The 24,668-nt window shown below is 41.7% G+C and overlaps 1 long non-coding RNA gene across 1 annotated transcript in view; it reads left to right on the top strand.

The window, feature by feature from the left end:
* The window catches only part of LOC138745361 (uncharacterized), an 87,492-nt gene extending 63,568 nt beyond the window's left edge, over nucleotides 1-23,924 (top strand). The window contains exons 2-3 of the long non-coding RNA XR_011346215.1: nucleotides 23,201-23,290; nucleotides 23,759-23,924. This is a non-coding gene — a long non-coding RNA (uncharacterized lncRNA). The remainder of the gene's footprint in view (nucleotides 1-23,200; nucleotides 23,291-23,758) is intronic.
* The last annotated feature ends 744 nt before the right edge of the window (nucleotides 23,925-24,668 follow it).

Below are 24,668 nucleotides of genomic sequence, written 5' to 3' on the forward strand. Positions count from 1 at the left end.
TTGTACCCGAACTGCAAGGGAGACTATTGATTATCAATCTTTCCTTCATATTTATTACCACTTACAATTTAATGCCTGTTACTTTTTTCAAAGTATCTGCATCTAAGTTTGATGCATATTATCCTGCTACGAATGGGTACGGCAATAAACTCATCACAAGTCCATGGATCCCAATTTCAAATGAACCTTCAACAGGGGAGAGAATTCCAAGGATATTACATTTTCATTGAAGACATTTCTTCAAGTCCAAGCAGCCGATCGGTTATTCGGAAATTGTGACACCTGGTGTTCGGCTTCTTTGCATTATCCTCTCTCAATCCATGCTGCCGTGTCCTCTCATAATGTTGTCAGGTCATCTCCCTCGTTCCCAACGACAAAGAGATCCATATTCAAACTTTCCTCCTATCACCCGCTTAAAACAAACCAGAAACAAGTCTGACGATCTTTGCTGCACTTCTCACGCTTTAGGTGAGGAAACCATACACGTGACTCCCGATGTAAATGAGGAAGACCATTTGATGTGTAATTGGAGTGTGCGCGCTACTGTTAAGTGTGGAAAGAAGGACACACAGTCAAGAAATCAAAGTCAAAGACTCCTTTATTACACTGGCAGCTCTACTTCTATTCTCTCCCCGCTGCTGTCAATTGGAGTGATGTCACAGTCGTGCCGGCCTCCAATTGGTCAGTGTTCCCATCTTTGTTGATTCCTGCTGTGTGGGTTCGCCCCTGGGACGAAAGTTGTTGGTCCCCGTTGACTCTGCGCGGTCACCACGTTCATCGGCCATCTTGTGTACAGGTTGGCATCCCAGTTAACATGATCCCCCCCCACCACCCCAGAACCAGTGATTGGAGCACTGTTCGCTGCTTTCGGTCACCTATATCTGCGTTGTGGGGGCTGAGTGGAGACCAGTTTGCTAATGACCAGATGTGGTGGCTTGAGGTGTTCAATGGTGAAAGTCTCTTCCTTCACACCGATATCCAGCACACTTACCATGAAGTGTGGAATGAACAATACACACCCAAGAAGTCAAAGTCGAAGAATGGTTTGTTGAACTGGAATCTCTTGTATACTCTCCCGCTGCTGACGACAGGACTTACGAGACGGCAGCACTGGCCTAGGATTGGTGGGTGTTCCCGCCATTGCTCATTGCTTCCCGCTGTGCAGGATGTCACTTGGGATGAAGTTTGTTGGTTTTCACGCGATCTTCGCAGTCACCGGGTTTGTCAGCCATCTTGTGTACTGGGTTGCATCCCGGTTAGCACGAGGCAACAACCATATATTATGGAAGAATGTGGAGCCCACATTTACAAAGGGTGGGTGTGAATATTCCATTTCTCCTTTAGGCCTCAGTTTATGAAAAGGGACATTAAAGTAATCAGTGCTCCCATTGGTGGTCCCTTGTACTCATTTTTCTTCTTTTCCTTTTAGCAAGGGGATGGAGGGGGCGATGGGGGTGGTCTATGGGGGGATTTCTTTCTTCTTTCTTTTAACTATGCCACATGTATTTGTATTTGATTTGTTTCATTATTAAGTGTGTGAATTCTTTGGAACCAGACTTTTGGAACACCTTTTCCAATTTCCAAATTTGTTTCCAGCTCTTCTATTTCTTTTTTTTAAAACTTTATTTAAAATTTTATGACATTAATAAAATAAAAATTACATTTAAAGAAATAATAAAAAATAAGATAATAAAAATTAGAATACTACATCATTAAACTAGACAAATTAACCCCCCCAATAATTATAACACAACATTAATCATCTAATTTAAAATTAGTCCTACCCTCCCCCCCAAAATAAAGAGTGAAGAATTAATTAACAATATTGTAAATAAAATAGAAAAAACCCCACTTACAAAAAAAGGATAAAACTTACCAACAAAAAAAATTACTAACAACAAAAAAAATATCAATACTAAAATAATACCCTTAAACATATATTTAAATCAAACATAATTCATGTATTTAACAAATGAAATCCACTTTAAAACTAAGTTCAAATATTAAAATCATATATCAACCACATATCCGTTATTCAAAAAAATCATAATTAATAATACATAAATGCAGAATTTCCATTAATACCAAGTTTCCTTCATAATTCATCAAGAGAACAAAAACATCCCTTAGAAAAACAATCAAATACACTTTTTATTCCCTTCCCCTCCCCTTATATAAAAAAGAAAAAAAAAGAAAAAAGTTCAAACTCTTATAAAATTCTCCATATTCTTCATTTATAACATCCTCAAAATTCTCTATCGAAATTAACTTAATTTTATTAAACTCTTCTGCCTCAATGTATTTGTACTTAATTTTCCTCTTTTTCTTCTTATCACCTTTCCCCTCATCTTCCTCATCATCGAATTCAACATCCTCAATTTTTGACTTATTATCTTCTGTGACATCATCCTCTTAAAAAAGAAAGAAAAAAAGAGAAACCCCCCCCCAAAAAAAAGAGAAAAAAAAGGAGAGAGAAAAAAAACCTCCTAATTCCCTCTCAATTACAATCAGAAAACAAAAAGAGTTAAAAAAAATATTTATTTAAAAAATAATAATAATAAAAAAAACCTTCACTTCTTAACCCAAAAATTAAAAAGAAAAAAAAACAGGTCGGAGGTCACAACTACCCCCTCCTGTTTAAACCGCCCAAAGCAGTAACTCCCCCAAAATATTGGGTGTGAGATAACTCACAGGTAGCTGATGACTTCTGGAAACTAGTGCCCACCCAGTTCCCTCTCCCAACTCCCATTTCATTAAACTATCATCATTATTTAAACTATTTATTTTTTTAAATCAACGTTACCACTTCGGTCACCATTGCTTCCATTTCTTTTAAAAAACCGGATCCCACCTTACATCTCTACTCTCTTTGGAGAAAGGACTACATCGTTCCTGAAACTGCATGATTGGTAGAGACTGAGCAAAGTCCATAACCTCTTTAGGATTGTCAAAGAACTTTGGCTAATTTCCATCCTAAAAAATCTTCAGTACTGCAGAATACCTGAATGTTCCCTTATGTCTTTTTTTTCCACAACCGTTCTTTCACAGAATTAAATTTGCGTCATTGAAACATAATTTCTTGACTCAAATCTTGATAGAAGAAAACAGGATTATTCTGAACCATCAAAGGAGATCTATTTTGCTGGGCATTTCTAATAGCCGTACGTAAAATTGTCTCTCTGTCACAATAGTTTAAACAACGGATCAAAATAGATCTTGGATTCTCTCCTGAAAAAGAATTTCTTCTTAAAACTCTATAAGCACGTTCCAGTATTAAACCTTCAGGGAATTTATCCTGTCCTAACACTCGTGGAATCCATTCAGTAAATTTTTTTCTTGGATCTGGTCCTTCTATGCCTTCTGGCAAACCAACAATTTTCACATTGTTCCGTCTAGATTGATTCTCCAAATAATCAACCTTTTTTGCTAAATTTTTATTTTGGATCTGCAATGTTTCAATTATTCTATTTTCATCTTGCATTTGATCCTGTGCATCGACTAAACCTTGATCACCCATTTCAAATCTTTCAATGGTTTCAAGCTTAAAAGCTCCATTAATGACTTCCGCCATCGCATTAATCTTGGAAATAAACAGGTTCACAAAATTAGCTAAGTGACTCGATACAGAATATATCTTATCTTCAAGATCCTTAACAGACATTTCAACAGAAGTAGATTCAGGCATAATGGGGTCTTGCTGTTCCTTAGAGACCACGGGATCTTCTGTCCCTTCCCTTAATTTAGTATCTTTTCTAGCAGTTTGACTTTGTATAAAAATCCCTCTCAAAGTCCCCCCAGCAATGCCAGGAGACTGAAGATCAGGGTTATCTTTAAGCCAAATCTCTTTAATCATCTTCACTGTATCGATGTCTGGAAAAACCGTTGTAATTGAAGATGCATTTTGCAGCGCCACCACTGTAGCAGTCGAATGACAGCTCTTTAACTCTCCAGCTGGTGGCGCCCCAGCTGATTCAACTGTCCAAGTCTCAGCAACAACACCTGCAGTGACCACCGTGCGAAACATTGGCACCCGTCCCGCCCCTTGTTCTGAAAGCTGTTGAGTGCGACCTTCAGAGAGCCTCACCGGCTTAAAACGAAGCTTCAATGCCGAACTCTGCACGTCCTCCTCTGGATCCATTCTATGCTGAGTCCTGGCTTCTTATAAACATGTAGGCTCAGACAATTTCGGAAAATGTAGTTTTTTAACAGTCTGTTGATATTTTCTTTTACCTTTTTTTTTGCAGATAAACCATTAGGCACTAATCCAACACCTCTTATTATTTATAAACTTTTAAAAGAACGTTAACGGGCACTTAAAGACAAAACAATAAATCAGAGTCAAGAGAGATCTGGAAGGCACGTCTGTTCCCTACGCCATCTTGCCACGCCCCCATGATTCTATTATATTGAACTGTATACAAAATTATAAATATAAATTTTTTTAAACTGAAATGTTTCACTGCGAGATAGATAGCTAAGAGTTCTTGCCCAATTGTAGGATACTTTGCCTGAGCCGGTGAACGTTTGGCTGAAAAAAAAATGCCAGAGGCTCTAATTGCCCACAGACTCGTTGTTCGAACACTGCTCCCCACAGCACTGACAGATGCATCTGTGGTAAGAGAGCAAGGCCTTGGGCATTTGATGTACAAGCTTAGTAGCATTTGTAAGAACAGTGTTCACATCATGGAAAGCTAACACAGCATCATCTCCCAAAGTTAATGTCTTTTTGAAGCAGACATCATATCCTTTGAGTCGTTCAGCAAGAGGTAATAGAGATGCTGCGGTATTCACCAGGGAACAACAATAAAATTCCTCGTACCTAAAAACCATCACAACTGGCCAAACGTTCCTAACGGGGGGAGGAAATTATCAAATTCCATGCACTTTCCATTCATCAGGCAAAATACCATGTTGCATAACTCTAGCTCCCAAACATACAAGATCAGAAACACCAGAAACACTTTCCAGGGATTGATCACGGTACCACATTCCTCAAGCCTCGGAAACAATGAGATAAGGTGGCTCTTGTGCTCCTTTTCATCCACACTTACAACCAGAATCTCCTGGATGAACTTAAGTACTAAAAAATCCAAGGCCAGTGAGTTCGTGGTCCATGAACTGCTGGAATGTCTGAGCTGCATTCCATAGACCGAATGGTATTCTCAGAAACTCAAACATGCCGAATGGGAGCATCACTGCTGTCTTTGTGACATCCAAAGACTCAAATGGAATCTAATAGTAAGCATGTACTAGATCTATTTTGACAAATGCATATTTGCCGTGGAGGTTGGCTGAGAAGTCTTGTAAATTTGAAATATTGTATCAGTCAGGCACGGTGGAATTGTTCAGGGCACAATTATCCTGCAAGGCCGCCAATCCCTAGTTTTTTTCAGAACCATATACAACCTTGAAGACCAGCAGCTGTCAGATCTGTGGGCTACGCCCAATTCTTGCCAATCCAATCTTGCGATTTTAAGATAATCCGGGGGTTTTACAAGCCTGCGTCTTATGGACCCTGCCTTTAAATGGTGGCTTATTGGATGTCTGTACACCATTATGATGGGGTCACAAGGCGAGAAAAACCCTTGAGCAAGGCTTGGAAAGGGCAGGAGCCAGGTTGAAGGCTTGTCAGGCAGCAGATGGCATTGGTAGGACAACAAATGCAGCTCACTTGCATTCAAGAGCTGCAGTCCACACAACAGCATTTTTTTCCAAATACATCACTGAAAAATGTGACAAGAAATCCACTCCCAAAAAGGAATTTGCCACATTTACAACTGAAAACCCACCCAAAACGATTGTGAAGCTGAAATGAAATGTGAGTGACCTCTGGCCATGTTTGAATAAGAGAATCATTTGTCACTGAAAGAACACATGACATATTAGAAAGTCTATGTTCCTCATGGGTTGGAGGGACAGGCACCGCTCCAAAGTGACAGATAGTTTTGGAGTTTTACATAGAGATGTCAAACTAATAACCTACTCTTAACAACTGCCAAGAATTTTTTCCATTTTTCTTAGTTGCCTTCAATAAACTCTCTCAAATGAGAACAAGATCTCAAGACAAAGGACAGAACCAGGCCACAAGTCCCGTCGATTCTGCTCCTTAAACCGACACGAAACCACTCTGCACTCCTTTCAATTTCCGGACTTTTCCCATATCCCTGAATGCCCTTACTAATGAGATAGTTGTCTATTTCTTGTTTAAATATGCCCAGTGATCTGGCTTCCACTGCTGTATGCGGCAGCGGTTCCACAGATCCATGACCCACTGGCTAAAGAAGTTCTTCCTAATCTCTGTTTTATATGGATAACCTCTAATTTTCTTGTCCTCAATTCACCCACCAAGGGAACCATCTTACCCGCATCCACCCTATCTAAACCTTTCAAGATACAAAATGCCTCAGTGAGATAACTTCTTTAATTTCCTGTACTCCAATGAATTCTTCACTACCAATTTCACCTGGTCATTAACTTTTAGGTTTCCTTGCACAAGGACACCCAGGTCCCTTTGCACATCCAAGGTCTGAATTTTCATCCCATCCAAATAGTTTATTTCCACTGCCAAAATGTACAACTGTACATTTCTCGGTGTTAAATCTCATCTGCCATCATTTTGCCCAGTTTCCTAATCTGTTTATATCCTTCTGCAACTTTACGGTTTCTACACTTCCTACTCTGTCCCCTATCTTGGTGACCTCTGCAAATTTCGCCACAAAACCATTTAAACCACAATCCAAATCATTAGTTTCTTTTTCCTTGCAATATATCTATCCTGCATTCCTTTTATTATGGCCACATGCCATTCTAGAATTGATCATTACTGAACCTGAACATGTTCTTTGTGATAAACATCTTCAAATAAATGTTCTGGATTTAATTTTTTTAAATCTCATTGTGGCTCCTCTTCATCCACTCTTTGCAAGTAGAATTCACAAAATTTTCCAAATATTTTTTCAGTAATAATTCTGTGGTACAGAAGATTACTAATCTTTCCTAGAGGTTAAAAGTTGCATTTTGATTTTGTTGTCTCAACTGAACATTGTACAAGGTGAAGGCTGATTAAAATGGATTCAGTAATGATGGCCTTCAAATGTTGCATTATTGCTGTGGCTACACAGCTTGAATGATAAACTGGTGTTTCTACAGGGAATTAACTCATGGAAATGTTCTAAATACATTCATTGGAGATAGACTTCTGTGAAAAGTTTACTGCCCATGGGCAACAATCCTTGAAAAGAGATGAATCATCACCCAACAGAGCAGTCCAGGAATAGGCAATTTGGTGAACAATGTCTGTGGTGACCATGATACTCATTTAAATTAATCCCATCTGTCAGCACATGGTCCATACACATCACCCATTCCCTCTTGTTCATGTGCCCAATCAAATGCCTCTTAAATCATGGTGATTTCACCGCTATCCTGGTAGCGTTGGCCAGACCCCCACCGCACTGTGCAAAAACCTCCCTCACTTCTCTTCTTTTCCCCTCTCATGTTCAATATAGGCATCGTAGTACTTTTACATTTCCCACGGGGTGGGGGGGGGGGGAAGAAGAAATCGACTTCTCCAGGACTACAATAATTGGATAAATTTCAACATGTCATCTCTCAGCCTCCAAAGCTCCAGAGAAAACTATCCACATTGCCACTTTCAAGGAGCTCGCACTTGCACCCCAGAATCCCTCATTGCAACACTACTACAAGTCCTCTCAAAGTGCAAGACAGTGAATATTCCTTTTCCTTTGGGTGTTGTTTCCTCCATATATCCAAAAGTTGCATTTCATGCATCTATTTAGTTATAAATTTGGTTACTTTGTTCTTACTGTTAATTTTTTTCCCAGTTTTATCCACGTTTGAATCCAAATTCAGGTTGAAATCCCCTTCTATTAGTATGTTCCCTTGCGTGTCTGCTATCTTCAAAAAAATATCTTGCATAATCTTTTGATCTTCTTCGTTAGGTGAATATACATTGGGTAGATTCCAAAACTCCGAATATATCTAACATTTTATCATTACATATCTCCCTGCTGGATCTATTATTTCCTCTTCTATTTTAATTGGTACATTTTTACTGATTAATATAGCTACTCCTCTAGCTTTTGAATTATACGATGCTGCTGTTACATGTCCTACCCAATCTCTCTTTAATTTCTTGTGCTCCAATTCAGTTAAATGTGTTTCTTGCACAAATGCTATATCAATTTTTTTCTTTTTTCAGTAAATTTAGCAGTTTCTTCCTTTTGATTTGGTTATATATTCCGCTAATATTTCAAGTCATATAGTTCAACGTAGCCATTTCATACTTTGTTTATCTTCCCTTTCCGTTTCCTCATCATCACCTTTCTTTCTTATCCATTTCTGCTTTCTTGTTTTGAACACTTTATAAGACAACATTTCTAAAACATCAAACATTTTCCTTATTCTGCTATTTAAAACTTCTTTAACCCCATTCTCCCCTCCCCCTCCTGAGTTGCCCTTTATTCATTGTCAGGCAACCACGTCTCCCCTGTCCATTTGGATTTGCGAATTCACTCGAAAGCGTCAACTGATTTTGCAGTGACCGTAACTCCTCTCCACCCAACCCCTTCCCGAGAAGATTTCAATTTTCATATATATCAAAAGTCACTCTTTTAATTCCCTCGTTATTCCCTCTATTCCCTTTCATTCCCTTATTAATTCTTATCTATACTATATATTTTCCTCTAAATACGGATACATTCATGTATACACATATATACATACACATCTATATGTATATATATATATATATATCTATATATATATCTATATATATATATATATAGATATATATATATATCTATATATACCCATATACACACATACATATAGTTCGTGGTCATTTTTACTCTCATTATATGTCTTCATCTCTCTGCTTGTTTTGTAGTTGTTCTGCAAATTTCCTTGCTTCCTCTGGATCCGAGAATAGTCTGTTTTGTTGCCCTGGAATAACTATTTCAAGTACCTCTGGGTACTTTAACATAAATTTATATCCTTTTTTCCATAGGATCGTTTTTGCTGTATTGAACTCCTTCCTCTTCTTCAGGAGTTCAAAACTTATGTCTGGATAGAAAAAAAAAATTGACCTTTGTATTCCAGTGGCTTTTTGTCTTCTCTTATTTTCTTCATTGCTTTCTCCAATATATTTTCTCTTGTTGTATATCTTAAGAATTTTACTAAAATGGATCTTGGTTTTTGCTGCGGTTGTGGTTTCGGGGCTAGTGTTCTATGTGCCCTCTCTATTTCCATTTCTTCCTGTAATTCTGGTCTTCCTAGGACCCTGGGGATCCAATCTTTTATAAATTCTCTCATATTCTTGCCTTCTTCATCTTCCTTAAGGCCCACTATCTTTATATTATTTCTTCTATTATAGTTTTCCATTATATCTATCTTCTGAGCTAACAGCTCATGTGCCTCTTTAACTTTTTTATTAGATTCTTCTAATTTATCTTTTGTCCTCTACTTCCATTTCTACGATTATTTCTCGTTCTTCCACATTTTCCTCTCTTTTTCCTATCTCTGATATGACCATTTCTATTTTATTCATTTTTTCTTCTGCACTCTTAATTCTTCTTTTTATCTCATTAAATTCTTGTAATTGCCATTCTTTCACTGATTCCATATATTCTTTAAAAAAAGATATATCCATTGTCCTGCCTTTCCCTTCTTCTTCCATTTCTCTTTGTTCTTCTTCTTCTTCCTCTGGGTTGGCCATCTATTGTTTCCTTGTTTTCTTTTTGCTCTCTTCTTTCATGTTGTTGTTATTTTCTATGTTCTCTTCCTGTTGCTGTGTTGCAGCTGTCACTCTCAGCTGTGGAGATCGACTCCGCAGCTGTTCCCCCCTCCTGTCAGTGTGTTTTTTTTTCATGCGCATCGCGCATGTGCGGTTGCGCAGTTTTACTCGGCTCCGCGGGCCATTTTTGTAGTCCCGAGCTTGGGACTTCCACCGACCTTAGGGAGCGGACTTCTCTCTCCGCGGCGGGCCTCCTCGGACAGGTAAGGCCTTCACCTTCTTCTTCCGACGTTCTTTCATCTTCTCTTCTTCCCGTTGCTTTCGACTTTTCTCTCTTCGCTGCCATTTTCTTCTCACCTTTACTTTTACTTTGTTTTAATTTTTATTCTTGTACCGTTGTGTTTTGTGTGTTTTTTTTCAACTTTTCCGGAGAGGGCTGGAATTCCCTGACCAGTCTCTACTCCATCACGTGACTCCCTCCTGTGACACCACTTTCATGGAATTATGTAACTCTGTTTTATCTCTTCCTGCCAATTTGCATAACTTGGCTGTTCAATTTTATAATGTTGGCTTCTGGACTATTTTATTGTGTCCCTTGATCAAGAGAGTTCTGGCAGTGCAATGCAATTTTGTTTTCTTTTGTCAGGTCAAATTTTGTCACATTGATCCAAAAACAAGTATTTTCACCATTCCTTCATTTCAGATTCTCTGCAGCTGTCGTATTGAACCTCACAGTGACGGCATCATGTTTGTCTTGTGTATCCTTTCCCCCTCCATCCAGACAGAGGTGCTGATCAACCAGTCGACTCCACTCATCCAGCACCACTGCCATTTCTGCTGCTCGGGCTTTTCATCCCATCTATTCATTTTGTTATTTCCCCTCTTCTTTTTCACAGCAAATAGAATCAGGTTTATTTGATCATCTTTCTGAATCCCAGTGAAAGGTTATCAACCTGAAGTTTTTAACTCCGATTATTTTTCCAGTAGATGACCTGCTGAGTATTTCCAGCATTGAGATTTTATTTTACTGCCTTGGTGTATTACTGAGTGCTTTGAATGGGAGAAGAAATGTGGGTTGGGTTAAGTGGAGATGTTTCGATCATGGAGTGGATTTAGAAAAATAGACGTTAAGGGGGAGGGTGCATGGAAATAGTTAATTCATCTTTTCAAATTGTTTTTTGAGCTATGATTGTTTTCCTCTTCTTGCAATTTTGGTAGTTCAATTTTAGCGAGAAACTCATCTATTTTGTCTTCTTTTCCTTCAATCTCAGTTCAGTATAATTCCTCCTAGAATTCCTTAAAGTTTTCATTGATCTCTGTTGGGTTTTATGTAATTTTTTTTGTCTTTTTTCCTTGATGCCAAAACCGTTCTTTTAGCTTGTTCTGTTTTAAGCTGCCAAGCTAGTATTTTGTGCATTTTTTCTCCTCACTCGTAATACTTCTGCTTTATTTTCATTATGTTCTTCTCCACCTTATACATTTGTAGTGTTTCATATTTTTTTTTGTCTGGCAATTCTCTTCTTTTTGTTGTATCTCCCCTTGATGCTAGATCTTTTTCTGTACTTACTATTTCCCTTTCCAGCTGTTCTATTTCCCGATTGTAGTCCTTTTTCATCTTAGTTACATAACTTATTATCTGCCCTCTGATGAAGGCTTTCATTGCATCCCATAATATAAATTTGTCTTTCACTGATTCCATATTTATTTCAAAGTACATTTTAATTTGGCGCTCAATAAATTCTCTAAAACCCTGTCTTTTAAGTAGCATGGAGTTTAATCTCCATCTATATGTTCTTGTTGGGATGTCCTCCAGTTCTAATGCTAATAACAGGGGTGAGCGTTCAGATAACAATCTAGCTTTATATTCCATTATCTTAACTCTCCCTTGGATATGGGCTGACAACAGGAACAGGTCAATCCTTGAGTATGTTTTATGTCTACTCGAATAATATGAGTATTCCTTCTCCTTTGGGTGTTGCTTCCTCCATAGATCCAAAAGTTGCATTTCCTGCATTGATTTAACCATAAATTTGGCTACTTTGTACTTTCTGCTAGTCTTTTGTCCAGTTTTATCCATCTTTGAATCCAAATTAAGGTTAAAGTCCCCTCCTATCAATATATTCCCCTGTGTTTTTACAATCTTCAAAAAAATATTTTGCATAAACTTTTGATCCTCTTCATTAGGTGCATAGATATTGACCAAATTCCAGAGTTCTGAATATATCTGACATTTTATCATTAAATATCTCCCTGCTGGATCTATCATTTCCTCTTCTATTTTGATTGGTACATTTTTATTGATTAATATAGCTACACCTCTGGCTTTTGAATTATATGATGCTGCTGTTACATGCCCTACCCACTCTCTCCTTCATCTCTTCTGTTCCACTTCAGTTAGATGTGTTTCCTGCACGAATGCTATATCTATTTTTTCAGTAAATTTAATATCCTCTTCTTTTTGATTTGGTTATGTATTCCATTAATATTTATAGTCATATAGTTCAACATAGCCATCTCATACTTTGTTTAAATCTCATTTCCGCCTCCTCACCACCACCTTTTCCCCATTTCCATTTCTCAGTTTTCTTTTTTTGAATGCACTGAATGACAACACTTCTAAAACATAAAATATTTCCACCATTCCCACATCTATAATTCCCTTAAACCCAACTGTCCACCATCTCTGAGTCACCCCTTGTCCCTTGCTGGGCAACCACAACTTCCCTCTCCATTCGGACTGCGAACCCGTTCGCAAGTGTCAACTGATTTCGCAGTAACTGTTATTCTCTCCCACCCAACCCCCTCCAGAAAAGACTTTTATCTTCACATTATAACAAAGCTCCTACTCGTTTCTTCTCTTTTTCTTTTTATGTTTTATTTATTTATTTTGTTAACTTCTCCTCTTTTCTTTCCCCCTTCTCCCTGACTTCCCTTTTCTTCCCTCCTTTAGTTCTTATTTATACATTATTTTTACATCTTCATATATAGTTTACCGTCATTCTTTGTTCTTGTTACATCTCTTCATCTTTCTATCTGTCTTGCTGGTGTTCTGCAAATTCTCGTGCATTCTCCGGATCCGAGAACAGTCCATTTTGCTGCCCCGGGTAACTATTTTAAGCACCGCTGGATATCTTAACATAAATTTAAAGCCTTTCTACCATAGGATCGATTTTGCTGCATTAAACTCCTTCCTCTTCTTTAGGAGCTCCAAACTTATGTGTGGGTAGAAAAAAAATTGACCTTTGTATTCCAGTGGTTTTTAGTCTTCTCTAATTTTATTCATTGCCTTCTTCAATATATTTTCTCTTGTCATGTATCTCAGGAATTTTACTAAAACGGATCTTGTTTTTTGTTGTGACTGTGGTTTCGGGGCTAATGTTCTGTGTGTGCTTTCTATTTCCATTCCTTCCTGCACTTCTGGCATTCCCAGGACCTTTGGGATCCATTCTTTTATAAATTCTTTCATATCTTTGCCACCTTCATCTTCCTTAAGACCCACTATCTTTATATTGTTTCACCCACTATAGTTTTCCATTATATCCAACTTCTGGGCTAACAACTCCTGTGTTTCTTTAACTTTTTTGTCACTTTCTTCCAATTTTCTTTTTAGGTTGTTCACTTCCATTTTTACCACCATTACACGTTCTTCCACATTATCTGATCCTTTCCCTACATCTGTTATGACCAGCTCTATTCTACTCACTTTTTCTTCTGTACTTTTCATTTCACTAAATTCTAGTGTCAGCCATTCTTTTAATGCTTTCATTTGTTCTTGAAAAATAATTTTTCTTTATGTACTCTCCATTCATTTTACCTCCTATTCCTCTGTGCAGAGCTTGGTGTTCTCCTTCTTCTTCTTCTGTGTCTGCTCTTGGGTTTGTGTCTTCTATTTCTCTTCCTTGTATCTGTATCTCTTTGGACTTTCTGGATGAGCTGCTTGTCTCAGTTTGTTGGGTTTTTTTCCATGGTTTCTTGATGTTGGTCCTCTTCTTCTGGGCTGTTTATCTGTTGTGTCTCTTGCTTCCTTTTTTCTTTCAGATCCCTCCCTTTCCATTTGCTTTCTTTATCTTCCGACTGGGAGCCCTGCTGTCGGGCATCTCACAGCTGTTGGTGCTGTGGAGTTTAACTCCACAGCTGGTCCCCCTCCCGTCAGTATTCTCCTTGTCATGCACATCGCGCATGCACGATTCTTCGCGCATCCGCAGTGGTGCACCCCTATTTGGCTCCGTGAGCCATTTTTGCAGTCCCACAGTTGGTGGGTCACGACCCTGCGGGGTCTCCACTCACCTCGGGGAGCGGGCTCCTCTTTCCACGGCGGGTCCCTGCTTTTTCGTGCAGGTAAGGCCTTCACTTTCTCTTCTGGCATCTTTATTCTTTTCTTCCTGTTGTTTTGGCTTTTCTTTCTGAGGAGCCATTTTCTCCAAACCTTTATTTTTTATTTGTTATGATTTGTGTGTCTGGGGCTGTAATGGAGGATTAAAACCATGTACACAGATGCTTTTTGCTTATATGGAACTGACGACACTGGGTCCACACGCAGGTCACCTTACTTTCAGAACTAGCAAATGTAATTAAACTCAGCCATGGGGATTTATCTGAAGATAGACTTTGAAATGGAATTCCACTGTGAGGCCCAGGGAAAGCAGTTGTCAAATGCAACACTCTGAAATTGACGAATTGGTCACAACCTGTCTTGCTCGAGAAGTTTTAATAAGTCTTTGTATCTACGAGATAAACGAGGAAATCATAACATCCTGGTTCCATAATAATTAATCTTCTAAATTGTAGAATATAATGTTCAGTTTTGATTTTGACTGACAAATGTTAGAAGGAGGAGGCGCATGATTAATTGTTTTTGGGGTATATAAGCCTGTGGTCCTGCTGCTTAAGTTTAGACTCTCCGAGGGGTGGGAACACCCCTTGTCAAGAAGGAAGAACAGCCTGAGTCCAAGCAACGTCCCGGTCGGGGGAGGTGGAGAAGCTGCTACCGGCGCCCTGACAACCTACTACAAGTGTGCAGTTGTAGCCTCGCTTCGGCATTTGGGACCAGCCCAGGCATTGATAAGTATAGTTGGGAAGGGCTTGCATATTGTAGTGTGAAATCAGCTTTTGAATTAGTAATAAACATTTGTATAAACTGAACTGTTCTCGGTGTGTGTTTGTCTATTTTCTTTCGGTGGCTCAAACACTGTGACCAATCTAAAATGAACAAAATGAGAGGTATAAGTTTACCCAAGACAGGGGCTTTGCTTTTTCTTCACTTATTTCCTTTTTTTCTGGAGAGGGCTGGTATTCTCCTACCGGCCCCTACTCCATTACATGACTCTTCCAGTTTATCTTTCTTATTGAGGGGGATTCCACAATGTAACTTTGTTATTTGAATGAATTCATCAGAATGAACATGTGATGTGATTTTTACCCGCCGTCTAACCTTGTAAGTGAGTGAGTCCCACTTTTTGACCTTGTTTTCTCATTGGAGTTCGACATTGAAAATGTTTTGTTAGTGAGTTCCACAGTGTAACCTTGTGATGTGAGTGAGTTCCAAAGAATAATCATGTTTTCTTTGTGAATCCCATATTGTAAACTTTATGTTAGTGAGTCCCACAGTGTAATCATGTCTTCTTTATGAATCCCACATTGTAAATGTAATGTGAATGAGTCCCACAGTGTAAACTTGTTATGTGAGAGATTTGCACAGTATAATCTTGTTGACTTAGTGAATCCCACATTGTAAATGTTATGTGAGTGAGTCCCACAGTGTAAACTTGGTATGTGAGAGATTTGCACAGTATAATCTTGTTGACTTAGTGAATCCCACATTGTAAATGTTATGTGAGTGCGTCCCACAGTGTAAACTTGGGATGTGAGTAATTTTCACAGTGTGACCTGGTGATGTGAGTGAGTTTCAAGGTGTGACATTTTTATGGAAGTGAACTCCACAGTGTCAACCTGTAAAGTTCTTGAGTCTCAGAGTATAAAATTGGGATGTTAAAATGGAAAGGAACTACAAACACTAAAATAAATGGCATTTTGGGAAATGTTTAATCTTTGTTTTCACAAGCTATGAACTGTGTTGTGTATAAATTAACAACACATGTAAAATGATTTTTCTTCAAGAAAACAAATATACATCAGGAAATTCACATCCACATTTCCATTTTAAAAAAGCCTAATATAAATGCTATAATGAAACTACAAACATTAAAATAAATGCTTTTTTGGGAATTGATTAAACATTGTTTTGACATCTATGAACTGTCATGTTTAAATATTAATAGCACATGTAAAACAGTTAAAGAAGTTGAAATATGTACTTTTCAACCAGAAACCAGAAAGTAGTTAAGGAAATTCGCATTTAAGTTTCAATTTCATCAAGGATTCCACAGTGTCAACCTGTCAGGTTAGTGAGTCTCCGGCGGCTGGCGTCCTTGCGGAGACTGTCGACGACTCAACGAGGCAACCATTCCTGACCGTTACCCCATCCCTCACATCCAGAACTTTACGGCCAACCTGCATGGTGTGAGGGCTTTCTCCAAGGTTTACCTGGTGTGCAGATATCACCAGATCCCAGTGCACCCTGAGGACAGACCCAAGATGGCCACATCACCCCCTTTGTCAATATAAGCATCTGTATGAGTTAACCCTTGGATTACCAAATTAATCATCCTTTGGAATGTAGCAGGGGCATTTTTCATGCCAAAAGGTAACACATTATACTCATATAAACCAGATGGAGTTACAAAAGCCGAAATATTCTTTCCTCTCCCAGTTAAAGACAGACACCAGTAACCTTTCAACAAATCCAACTTAGTAAGAAATTTAGCTTTGCCAATTTTATCAATACAGTCATCTGTTCTTGGAATAGGATAAGCATCTGTTTTAGTTACTGAATTAACCTTCCTGTAATCTGAACAGAACCGAATAATTCCATCTGGTTTCGGTACCAGAATACAAGAAAAAAAAACCTTCTGAGTTTGAAGGTCTAATATTTGAAGGTCTAATATTTGAAGGTCTAATATTTGAAGGTCTAATATTAATAATGTAATATTCCACCTCCTGATCTATGATTTTACTCCTTAATGTATATACTATATGGGTGTTGATTCATGGGACTTGCTTCTCCCACATCTACATCATGATAAATCACTGATGTCTTTTTTTGGCACATCAGGAAACAAATTTGTAAATTTCAAATTAATTCCTTCAATTGCATCCGTTTCTTGTGATTTAAGATGACCTAACTTTTCCTCCAAATTTTCCAAAATTGCTGAGTTCGATAGGCACTCAGGAACCATGGTTTCTTTAAGGTTACCCTCACAAGATTTTGTTTCCATAATCTTGTGATCGATAACTTCCTCAACCCTGTCTACAGCAAACACCTGAAACAGATGGTTCTCCACTCCCCTTATCCTCATAATAAGGTTTGGTGGTGGTGCACATCTCTGTGAATGAACCGGCCCTGTTTGTACCGCTGTCAGGGCTTGCTTATTGCCTCGTGGCCTCAGTTTGTGTCCTGGGCCACTTAATGACGTCACCACTGCGTGGGGCAGAACTCACGTTGGCTTTAAATTGGGGCGCTCCAAATTCAGATAAACAATTGTCCTTGAAATTCCATCAAGTCCTGTGGTGTTTTCTGTGTGTAGCGGCCACTACATTGGTGAACCTGCAGAGCCCAGATGACATCTGGTCTCAAAACATGGATTCCTCGGCGATCAGCACTCTCTCTGTGAAGCTCCCCCATTCTGGACCTACCGGCCCCGCACATGGATCAGGCAGGTGGAGGTGGATCTTCAACTCCGGCAGATCACCTCGGACTCCACCATGTTCTACCACATGGTGAGTGCCCTCAACAAGGAAAGAGCAGCTAGAGTTGCTGATCTGATCCATGATCCCTCTGAGGAGGGCAAGTGCATCACCCTCAAAACCCTTCTCCTCAGCATCTTTAGACTCTCCTGTCGGCAGCACGCAGCCAGGCTGATGCACCTCAATGGCCTGGGGGACAGACCTATATAGTATATACATTAAGGAGTAAAATCATAGATCAGGAGGTGGAATATATGTTGAGAAATTACATTATTAGACCTTCAAACTCAGAAGGTTTTTTTTTCTTGTATTCTGGTACCGAAACCAGATGGAATTATTAGATTTTGTACAGATTACAGGAAGGTTAATTCAGTAACTAAAACAGATGGTTATCCTATTCCTAGAACAGATGACTGTATTGATAAAATTGGCCTTGATGGACGAGATGCTTGCACTGATAGAAGGTCACAGACCCTGCCTGATGCTTGAGTAAGCCTTCCTCGAACAAATGCCAGAGGACATCCCGTTCCTGCAAGCAGACAAGGACTTCTCAAATCCCAGGACGGTCGCAGCCCATGCCGATGTGTTGTGGTGGACGATGAGAGAACGAGGCCACCATGAACCAGGTCACAACCCCTGTGCCCGAACGACCACAGCCCACCCCCAGACAGAAGACGGAAGAGCACCAGTCAACCTTGTGCTTCTACAGGGGCACAGTTCCTACTTCTTCAAAGCCGCCACCATCATCCCTGGGCCGAAGAAGTCATCAGTTCTTTCCTCAGTGACGGCTGCCCTGCTCCATTTACATCTACCATCATGAAGTGCTTTGAGAGTCTCATCATGGGGCACATCAACCTCCTGTTGCTCCCCTCACTGGACCCCCTGCCATTCGTATATTGATCAAACTGCTCTATGGATTATGCCATCACCACCTCCCTCCATTTAGCCTCACCCATCTGGAAGCAAACACAGGTCTGTTGGAATGCTGTTCATTGACTTCACTTCAGCCTTCAACCCAATCAGACCTCAGTACCTGATGGAGACGTTGAACCTGCTGGACCTAAACACTTCCCTCTGCAGTTAGATTCTTGACATCCTGTGGGGGAGATCTCAAGCATTCTGGGTCACAATCAGGACTTCCCAGATCATCACCCCTCCCCACCTCCCCCGGGCTGTGGGCTTGTCCATTGGTGTCTACTCTGCTGACCCATGGCTGTGCAACTAGACTCAGCTCAAACCATATCCTCAAGTCCATTGATGATGCGACCGTGGTGGGCCTTATCAGCAAGAATGATGAGTCAGTGTTGAGGTGCAGTTGCTAACAGACTAGTGCAGAGCCAACAGTCTATATCTGAATGTTAATAAAACCAAAGAGATGGTTGTCCACTTCAGGGAGGCCCGAAGGATCTCTGTTCACTGACCACTGACGGCTCCACCGTTGAGGTTGTGAAAAGGACCAGGTTTCTTGGTGTGCGTTTGGTGGAGAATCTCCCCTGGTCCTCAACACCAGCTCCATTATCGAGAAAGCCCAGTAGCATCTCTTCATCCTCTGAAGGCAGAGGAAAGTTCATCTCCCACCCTCCATCCACACGACATCCTACAGAGGATGTATTGAGAGGATTCGGAGCCATTGCATCACACTCTGGTTTGGAAACTGTACCACCTCAGACCTCAAAACCCTCCAGAGGATAGTGGAATCAGCAGAGAATATCATTGAGGTCTCTCTTCCTGCCATGATGGACATCTACAAGGCAAGATCCACGTGGAAGGCAAATAATATGGTGAAAGACTTCACACACCCTTCTTGGAAATGGTCTCCATTCTTCCATCTGGAAGGAGCGTTCGGGCCCACTCATCCAGATTGTGTAACAGCTTTTATCCGCAAGCCATCAGGCTCCTCTATTCCGAGAACATATGTGTACTCGTATATCATGGGTTTGTTTTCGTGGGTTTTTAAAAAAATTGTCTTATGACTTAATAGTTCATTTCGATTTATGTCAATATGCTTCTTGTTCCTGGAGAAACCCTCTCTCATCTTTCCTGTGATATTAATGGCAATGGTTTGAATGATAAATAAAGGTGACTTGACCACTTGGATTTCCTTCCCTTCAGACCCCAAAGAGTACGGATTGGCAAACTCATCTCCTCCACAATCAGGAGCGGAGAGTCACAGGGTGGCCAATTCCATCTCCTGCTCTATTCTCTTTGCACCTATGACTGATTAAGAAATTACATTTTCCAATCACTTATTAGCAAATGATACCACAGCAGTGCACTGTATAAAAAGGGTCAATGGGTCAGCACACAGGACGGAGACAGAAATCTTGGCTGAAGCAATATAACACCCACTGTCTGCGTCAAAGAGCTGATTGTGGACTTCAGCAATGTGTGACAGAGTATATAGATATGTTTTTGGGAGATCAATTGGGAAAGGTTTGTTAGAGCACTGTTCAGGTGTCCCAGCTAGATTCATCCTTTATGAGTGACGAGCCACCTGCTGGTGAGGGGTAACAGGAAGTCCTCCCTATGGCGCTCCATTCCATCCAGTCGCTACTATGTACCATGACCAACACTACTCGTCACAAGCTCTTACTCAATTTGGAAAGTAGGTCGACATCGAGAACAACACTCCCAACCTGGATCACCACTCCGGGTCCAGTCCTTCTCAGGAAGCACGTGAGGAGAAGCAAGAACCGACCCCCTGGTGGAAAGGGCGAACCTGCTCCACACCAATCCCACGTATGCCTTTGTGGATACCCGGATGGGAGGGATAACACGGTCTCCATCAGGCCCTGGTAACCACCAGATCAAAGGGTCTGTTGCCTCAGGTGCCCTGCAAGTCACGGAGCTCATTCTCACAGCCCCCAGTCAGGGCCTCGGGGGATCCAGATCAGGAGGAAAGTGCATCCCCCTCCACCATTAAGCCAGAGGACCAGCCCACCTCTCCTCCCTCACAAGGGGACCAGGAGACCCAAGGAGCCTAAGGCCCCCCCCCCCAGTGCTAAGGTGCTCCACCAGGATCTCCAGGTCCCCGCATCGCTTAATTCTGTAAATTTGTAAATGTTTATTTTTCAACTTTTCTTCTGAACCCATGATCTCTGTCTTCATTCACAGACCCTAAATTCTACAAGAAGGGGTGAATGCAGTGAACTGGGATTCACTGGTAGTGTGTTGCGCTGATACCTGGCCCGGCCTCCTGGCTCTGCCCCATCTAACCCTGTTTTCCTGCCTAAACAGAGAACCCTTCCGAAGATGTCTGTGAGATCCTCCCATAGTTATAAGCTAATCAAAGCATTTATTCCCCCTCCAGTTGTGCGAGCTTTGATTCACGTGACAGTTTGTAGTTGAGGAGTCTGATGGTGGAGGGGGAGCAGCTCTTTCTGAACCTGGTGGTGCGAGGCTTGTGGCATCGAGACTTCTTTCCTGATGGTGCCAGTGAGAACAGAGCATGTTCTGGGTGGTGTTCATGCCCGATGATTGCTGCTGTAATATTGTCGCTGATGATGTGTAATATTACATTTCTGTCTGATTACATGACAATAAATTGTATCGAATCTGATCTGAAAGCAAGTGTTTCCCACTCAGCTGTGGGGAGTTTGGGAGTGAGCTGTCTTCTTTAACTGCAGCCATCTCCTCATCACCCTCTCACTTTCTTCCATCCATGTGCCTAAGACCCTCAGACTCTTTTAGATGTCCTGACTGTACCAGCCTCCACCTCCCAGGTCAATCATTCCAGGCACCCACTCCTCTCAATGTTTGGTTCTGATGTCTCCCCTAAACATTCCTCCCCTCACTGTGTACAGACGTTACCTGGTGTTTGCTACTCTCCCAAACTGGGGGAAGGTGCTGGTGGTCCACCCGATCTATGCCTCATCATCTTGTAGACTTCCAAGGCCCATCTCATTCTTCACTTCAAAGGGAGAAGCCCAAGGTCTTTGAACCTTGCCTCACAAGGCACATTCTCCAATCCAGACAACATCCTGGTCCATCTGCTCTGCAGCCTCTCCAAAGATTCACCTGTTCCTTCCTGTAAAGAGGTTGTCCAGATTGGAAAAGAAGTGATGAGGCAAGGTAAGTAAAGCTGGGCCTTTTCTTTTTGGAGGCAGAAGGATCAGAGGAGACTTAATAGAGGTCTCCCAGATTCAGAGAGGCATAGATAGGGTGGGCAGCAAACGCCTGTTTCCCAGGGCAGGAATAGCAAACACCCGAGGACGTGTGTCCACAGTGGAGAGAGGGGAATTTCGGTGATCCATCAGGGGTAAGTTTATTTTAAGCAGAGTTGTGGTGGCCTGGAATGGAGGTGGAGGTTGAAACATTAGGGGATTTAAGAGACTTGTAGACAGGCACATGGATAAAGAAAACAGGGTCGGGAAAGTTTTGTATTGGAATATATGGGTCAGCACAATCTCGAGGGCCAAAGGGCCTGTGCTGTGTTTTGCAGGAAAGTGCACAGTAATATTTTTTTCCAAAAGATCAGGTTGCATTTGACAAAATGTGTGGTGTTTTGGGATCAAAAACCACAACTTTGCAGGGCCGAAATGTGGGCAGTTTTCATTTAAAAAGCCCAAACTGTGATTTACAAATTGTGTGTTTTGGTTTAAAAACCATGTCTGTACTTTGCAAAAGATGAGACAATGAGACCTAGGAGCAGGTCGGCCATTCAGACCATCGAGTCCGCTCCAGCATTTCATCATGAACTGATCCATTCTCCCACCATCCCACTCCCCTGCTTCTCCACACAGCCTTGGTACCCTGACTGTTCATAGAGCTGGGACTGGGAGAACATGGCAGCACTGGCGGAGCTGCAGACCCACGGAGAGCGGAAACCCAGTGCTCCGTCGTGGGCTCCTACCATCTAGTCTGAATGCTGTTGGATCCGGAAAGGCTTTAAAAGACCTGTAAATTGACCTGACGCTGGTTTTATTTTAAAAATGTTGCAGCCGTGGGGGCCGCCTCCAGGATAGCAGGGCCTATGATTGGCAGCAGCCAGGAGAGGTGAGAGACTTCGGGGAAGCAGAGGACTGGCTCAGGGCACCAGGAAATGGGGAGCCCAACCCGGTTTAAGAAGGAGATGAAGAGGAGGTGACCCCTGGGACAGGATCACAGCGGCAGCCCAGAGAGGGGTTCTGTGGTTGAACCCACAGGCGGGGGGGGGGGGGGGGGTGGGGGCGATTCGAGGGAAGGAAACTCCTCAGGCTGTGAGCTGCTGACGAGTGCAGTTGAGGGATTCACGGGACTGCAGGAGACTGGCTCAAGATTGGCCGAAGTGGATCCAGGGATCTGAAGCATGATGAGAGAGGGGGCCGAGGTCCCTGAAGGGTTCCTCATCATGATGGGGGCTCAGATCTGGAGCTCAAGCTGCTGATGGTTTGGACTAGATTCTGTGTGGTAACAGGGGCTATGGGAGGGTTGGAGCCAAATTGACGGACGCTCAGTGACTCTGGGGAGGTCTCATTTGCTTCTCTTTCTCTGACAGTAAAGAGGTGCTTCAAGCAATTTCTGCCAATGTCAAATCTGTCTGCCCTACAGCAGACGAAAAACAAATTTTGTGTAATGTTGCACTGTCTTTATTACATGGCAATAAATTGAATCTTAACTCTTGGAAATGTGAGAGAGATCTGACTCTTTCGTTTGTCCACACAGAGAGTGGTACTGCCTGGAATGCATTGCCGAGGGTGGTGATCGAGGCTGGGACAACCAGGACATTGAAGACTCTTTGACAGGCAGATGGATGTAAGGATAATAAAGGGTGACGGGTGTAAGGTGGGGAGGGTTTAGATTGTTATGGAGAAGGTTTACGTCGGTCAGCACAACATCGTGGAATGAACGGCCGGTCTGTGCTGGAATGTTCTGTGTTCAATGCTGTTGAGCAAATAAGGAGGGTTCCAACAGTCCCAGTCAGGATGGTTATAAAGATGGGGACAGATGTGGCTTTGCTGAGGGCCCCTGCTTCAGCTCCAACTCTTCCCAACAAAGCCTGTGCACCGTGTACATGGCTCAATGTCCGTGGGACCTTCTCTCATGGTCTTGTATTTCCTTGTGACAGGAAAGGAGGGGACTTGAGCTCTGCTTCCCTGTTCTCTCCCAACAACTGATCCTAATTCTCCTCATATTTTTGCTGAATCATTACAATTAAACACAGTTTGAATTTCCAGACTTTACTGTGGCATTCCCTGAAAAAAATTATTTCCCGCCACTCAGATCTTTTCACAGAGTCATAAAGATTCCCAGCGTAGAAACAGACCCTTTGGGCCAACTTCAGATTCAACCCTGAGATTCTTGTTCCTGGAGGCGAGGCAGAGTTACCACTTCTTGGTCATGCCAAAAAGAACCAACTCAACCTACGCAGCGAAACAAATAAAGAACAATTGGGAACAAATGGTGCCATATAGATTCCGATTTATTGACAAGTACACACATAAAAACTCAGAGATTCATTTTTCCTCTGGACAGACACAATTACCACTTATTGGCAGTCAAAGAAAACTGTACACAACATACACATTTAATCCCATGAAGAACTGTAAACAAAGTGTACAATACATTGGAAAACAATCGCTGAAGTCCAAATATAAGAGTCCTTAAATGAGTCCCGTAAGCCCAATACCCAGAGCCACCGTAACACCACGACTGAGTGCCACCATAACCCCACGACCCAGAGCCACCGTAACCCCACTACCGAGTGCCACCGTAACCTCACGACCTAGAGCCACCATAACCAAACTACACAGAGCCACCGTAACCCCACTACCCAGAGCCGCTGTAACCCCACCACCCATAGCCGTCGTAACCCACTACCCATAGCCACCGTAACCCCCACTACCCAGAGTCACCGTAACCCCACTACTCAGAGCCACCGTATCCCCACTACCCAGAATCACCTTAACCCCACTACCCAGAGTCTCCTTAACCCCCACTACCCAGAGCCACCGTAACCCCACTACCCAGAGCCACCTTAATCCCACTGCCCAGAGCCAATGTAACTCCACGACCCAGAGCCACCGTAATCCCACGACCCAGAGACACCGTAAACTCATGACCCAGAGCCACCGTAACCCCACTACCCAGAGCCGCCGTAATCCCACTACCCAGAGCCACCGTAACCCCACTA

Source organism: Narcine bancroftii, chromosome 11 (assembly GCF_036971445.1).
Source record: "Narcine bancroftii isolate sNarBan1 chromosome 11, sNarBan1.hap1, whole genome shotgun sequence".
Taxonomy (NCBI): domain Eukaryota; kingdom Metazoa; phylum Chordata; class Chondrichthyes; order Torpediniformes; family Narcinidae; genus Narcine; species Narcine bancroftii.